Source organism: Carettochelys insculpta, unplaced genomic scaffold, assembly GCF_033958435.1.
Source record: "Carettochelys insculpta isolate YL-2023 unplaced genomic scaffold, ASM3395843v1 scaffold_0038, whole genome shotgun sequence".
NCBI classification, from domain to species: Eukaryota; Metazoa; Chordata; order Testudines; family Carettochelyidae; genus Carettochelys; species Carettochelys insculpta.
In genome coordinates this window covers 82,501-87,500 of record NW_027439075.1, presented here as the reverse complement: position 1 = coordinate 87,500, position 5,000 = coordinate 82,501, and the positions used below count along the sequence as shown (strand labels likewise).

The following is a 5,000-nucleotide window of genomic DNA, read 5'->3' as shown; positions in this document are numbered from 1 at the left end:
CTCTCCCGCCTGGGACCGGGGTTGACCTGTTGTCCCTGCCGGACTTAGAAATTTTTTCTCTCCCGCCTGGGACCGGGGTTGACCTGTTGTCCCTGCCGGACTTAGAAATTTTTTCTCTCCAGCCTGGGACCGGGGTTGACCTGTTGTCCCTGCCGGACTTAGAAAATTTTTCTCTGCCGCCTGGGACTGGGGTTGACCTGTTGTCCCTGCCGGACTTAGAAAATTTTTCTCTCCCGCCTGGGACCGGGGTTGACCTGTTGTCCCTGCCGGACTTAGAAAATTTTTCTCTCCCGCCTGGGACCGGGGTTGACCTGTTGTCCCTGCCGGACTTAGAAATTTTTTCTCTGCCGCCTGGGACCGGGGTTGACCTGTTGTCCCTGCCGGACTTAGAAATTTTTTCTCTCCAGCCTGGGACCGGGGTTGACCTGTTGTCCCTGCCGGACTTAGAAATTTTTTCTCTCCCGCCCGGTACCGGGGTTGACCTGTTGTCCCTGCCGGACTTAGAAATTTTTTCTCTGCCGCCTGGGACCGGGGTTGACCTGTTGTCCCTGCCGGACTTAGAAAATTTTTCTCTCCCGCCTGGGACCGGGGTTGACCTGTTGTCCCTGCCGGACTTAGAAATTTTTTCTCTGCCGCCTGGGACCGGGGTTGACCTGTTGTCCCTGCCGGACTTAGAAAATTTTTCTCTCCCGCCTGGGACCGGGGTTGACCTGCTGTCCCTGCCGGACTTGGAAAATTTTTCTCTCCAGCCTGGGACCGGGGTTGACCTGTTGTCCCTGCCGGACTTAGAAATTTTTTCTCTCCCCGCCTGGGACCGGGGTTGACCTGCTGTCCCTGCCGGACTTGGAGCCCGAGGAGGGAATCGGCCACCAGGTCAACCTCCGCTGAAAGCGGCCACGGTTTACCTGGTGCCCGGGGAGCGAATCGGACACCAGGTCAACCTCTGCTAAAGCGACCGAGGTTGACCTGGTGCCCGGGGAGCGAATCTGACACCAGGTCAACCTCTGCTAAAGCGCCAGAGGTTGACCTGGTGCCCGGGGAGCGAATCGGACACCAGGTCAACCTCTGCTAAAGCGGCCGGGGTTGACCTGCTGTCCCTGCCGGACTTAGAAAATTTTTCTCTCCAGCCTGGGACCGGGGTTGACCTGTTGTCCCTGCCGGACTTAGAAAATTTTTCTCTCCCGCCTGGGACCGGGGTTGACCTGTTGTCCCTGCCGGACTTGGAGCCCGAGGAGGGGATCGGCCACCAGGTAAACCTCCGCTGAAAGCGGCCACGGTTTACCTGGTGCCCGGGGAGCGAATCGGACACCAGGTCAACCTCAGCTGAAGCGGCCGGGGTTGACCTGCTGTCCCTGCCGGACTTGGAAAATTTTTCTCTCCAGCCTGGGACCGGGGTTGACCTGTTGTCCCTGCCGGACTTAGAAATTTTTTCTCTCCCCGCCTGGGACCGGGGTTGACCTGCTGTCCCTGCCGGACTTGGAGCCCGAGGAGGGAATCGGCCACCAGGTCAACCTCCGCTAAAAGCGGCCACGGTTTACCTGGTGCCCGGGGAGCGAATCGGACACCAGGTCAACCTCTGCTAAAGCGACCGAGGTTGACCTGGTGCCCGGGGAGCGAATCTGACACCAGGTCAACCTCTGCTAAAGCGCCAGAGGTTGACCTGGTGCCCGGGGAGCGAATCGGACACCAGGTCAACCTCTGCTAAAGCGGCCGGGGTTGACCTGCTGTCCCTGCCGGACTTAGAAAATTTTTCTCTCCAGCCTGGGACCGGGGTTGACCTGCTGTCCCTGCCGGACTTAGAAAATTTTTCTCTGCCGCCTGGGACCGGGGTTGACCTGTTCTCCCTGCCGGACTTAGAAAATTTTTCTCTCCAGCCTGGGACCGGGGTTGACCTGTTGTCCCTGCCGGACTTAGAAAATTTTTCTCTCCCGCCTGGGACCGGGGTTGACCTGTTGTCCCTGCCGGACTTGGAGCCCGAGGAGGGGATCGGCCACCAGGTCAACCTCCGCTGAAAGCGGCCACGGTTTACCTGGTGCCCGGGGAGCGAATCGGACACCAGGTCAACCTCTGCTAAAGCGGCCGGGGTTGACCTGCTGTCCCTGCCGGACTTGGAGCCCGAGGAGGGGATCGGCCACCAGGTCAACCTCCGCTGAAAGCGGCCACGGTTTACCTGGTGCCCGGGGAGCGAATCGGACACCAGGTCAACCTCTGCTAAAGCGGCCGGGGTTGACCTGCTGTCCCTGCCGGACTTGGAGCCCGAGGAGGGGATCGGCCACCAGGTCAACCTCCGCTGAAAGCGGCCACGGTTTACCTGGTGCCCGGGGACCGAATCGGACACCAGGTCAACCTCCGCTGAAGCGGCCGGGGTTGACCTGCTGTCCCTGCCGGACTTAGAAAATTTTTCTCTCCCCGCCCGGAACCGGGGTTGACCTGTTGTCCCTGCCGGACTTAGAAAATTTTTCTCTCCCCGCCCGGAACCGGGGTTGACCTGTTGTCCCTGAAGGACTTAGAAATTTTTTCTCTCCCCGCCTGGGACCGGGGTTGACCTGCTGTCCCTGCCGGACTTGGAGCCCCAGGAGGGGATCGGCCACCAGGTCAACCTCCGCTGAAAGCGGCCACGGTTTACCTGGTGCCCGGGGACCGAATCGGACACCAGGTCAACCTCTGCTAAAGCGCCCGAGGTTGACCTGGTGCCCGGGGAGCGAATCTGACACCAGGTCAACCTCTGCTAAAGCGCCCGAGGTTGACCTGGTGCCCGGGGAGCGAATCGGACACCAGGTCAACCTCTGCTACGGCGGCCGGGGTTGACCTGCTGTCCCTGCCGGACTTAGAAAATTTTTCTCTCCCCGCCCGGAACCGGGGTTGACCTGTTGTCCCTGCCGGACTTGGAGCCCGAGGAGGGGATCGGCCACCAGGTCAACCTCCGCTGAAAGCGGCCACGGTTTACCTGGTGCCCGGGGAGCGAATCGGACACCAGGTCAACCTCCGCTAAAGCGCCCGAGGTTGACCTGGTGCCCGGGGAGCGAATCGGACACCAGGTCAACCTCTGCTACGGCGGCCGGGGTTGACCTGCTGTCCCTGCCGGACTTGGAAAATTTCTCTCCCCGCCTCGGACCGGGGTTGACCTGCTGTCCCTACCGGACTTAGAACATTTTTCTCTCCCCGCCCCGGCCCGGGGGTTAACCTCGGGGCGCACAGCTTCCCGGGTCTGACGTGCACGTCCTGTCACCTCCCGGGCCCGGCGTCCTCGTCCTCCCTTCCCCTTGGGCCGGCTCGGAGGAAGTTTTCCCTCGGCCCGGCCTCCGGGTTAATTGTTTGGGCCCGGCTGACTGAGGCCAGGCTGCTGACGCTAAAGCCCGGGGAGGCGGGGGCCTACGGCCATACCGGACCGAATGCCCCCGATCTCGTCCGATCTCGGAAGGTAAACCGTCCCGGGCCTGGCTAGTACCTGGATGGGTGACCGCCTGGGAATCCCAGGTGCCGTAGGCAGCTTTTGGCCCCAGCGGGGGTAGAGCGGGGCGTGTGTCTGCCGTGCGGGAGCAGGGAAGCCGTGAGGCCAAGGCGGCGCGACGGTCCTGGGGGGCGCTGAGGCCTTTCCCTCTGCCTGCCTGCGTGTCGGGGGCGGGGGGGCGGGCGAGGAAGCTAAGGCCCTCACCCGGTGCGGTGCGATGGCTTGGGTCGGGTCGGGGAGAGGGAAGAAAGCGTGTGTGGAGCGTTGGTGGGGCAGGTGTGTGTGTGGGAGTGCTGGGTTGGGCAGGCCGTTGAGGCGGTGGCGGTGGTGGTGTTTTTGGTGGGAGTGAGTTGGGGTCAGGTGGGTGTGGGGTCCCCCCCGGGGGGTGGATGGTCTGAGGGTTAAGGCTTGGAACGTGCGTCTTGGGGGACCGTGGGTGGAGGTTGTTGAGAGCGGGGAAGGCCCTGGGTCCCGGTTGTGGACTATTAAGCCCGGTGGAGGGGGACCGTGGGTGGAGGTTGTTGAGAGCGGGGAAGGCCCTGGGTCTCGGTTGTGGACTATTAAGCCCGGTGGAGGGGGACCGTGGGTGGAGGTTGTTGAGAGCGGGGAAGGCCCTGGGTCCCGGTTGTGGACTATTAAGCCCGGTGGAGGGGGACCGTGGGTGGAGGTTGTTGAGAGCGGGGAAGGCCCTGGGTCCCGGTTGTGGACTATTAAGCCCGGTGGAGGGGGACCGTGGGTGGAGGTTGTTGAGAGCGGGGAAGGCCCTGGGTCTCGGTTGTGGACTATTAAGCCCGGTGGAGGTGTTGCGTACGGTGGATGTAAGGGGGAGGGCGTATGAAGTGACCGAGGAGTGGGCAAGGAAACGGGGGGAAAAATTTGGAGGCGAAGGCGGCCGAAAAAGGGTGCGGTTGACCTGGTGCCCGGGGAGCGAATGGGCCACCAGGTCAACCCCCGCTGAAAGCAGCGGAGGTTGACCTGGTGCCCGGGGAGCGAATCGGCCACCAGGTCAACCCCCGCTGAAAGCAGCGGAGGTTGACCTGGTGCCCGGGGAGGGAATCGGCCACCAGGTCAACCCCCGCTGAAAGCACGGGAGGTTGACCTGGTGCCCGGGGAGGGAATCGGCCACCAGGTCAACCCCCGCTGAAAGCAGCGGAGGTTGACCTGGTGCCCGGGGAGGGAATCGGCCACCAGGTCAACCCCCGCTGAAAGCAGCGGAGGTTGACCTGGTGCCCGGGGAGCGAATGGGCCACCAGGTCAACCCCCGCTGAAAGCAGCGGAGGTTGACCTGGTGCCCGGGGAGCGAATCGGCCACCAGGTCAACCCCCGCTGAAAGCAGCGGAGGTTGACCTGGTGCCCGGGGAGCGAATCGGCCACCAGGTCAACCCCCGCTGAAAGCAGCGGAGGTTGACCTGGTGCCCGGGGAGGGAATCGGCCACCAGGTCAACCCCCGCTGAAAGCAGCGGAGGTTGACCTGGTGCCCGGGGAGCGAATCGGCCACCAGGTCAACCCCCGCTGAAAGCAGCGGAGGTTGACCTGGTGCCCGGGGAGC

The 5,000-nt window shown here is 63.1% G+C and overlaps 1 non-coding gene across 1 annotated transcript; it reads left to right on the top strand.

Moving 5' to 3' along the window:
- The first annotated feature begins 3,370 nt into the window (after window positions 1-3,370).
- On the top strand, window positions 3,371-3,489 carry LOC142006067 (5S ribosomal RNA). The gene has a single exon (XR_012643214.1). It is a non-coding gene; the product is annotated as a 5S ribosomal RNA (ribosomal RNA).
- The last annotated feature ends 1,511 nt before the right edge of the window (window positions 3,490-5,000 follow it).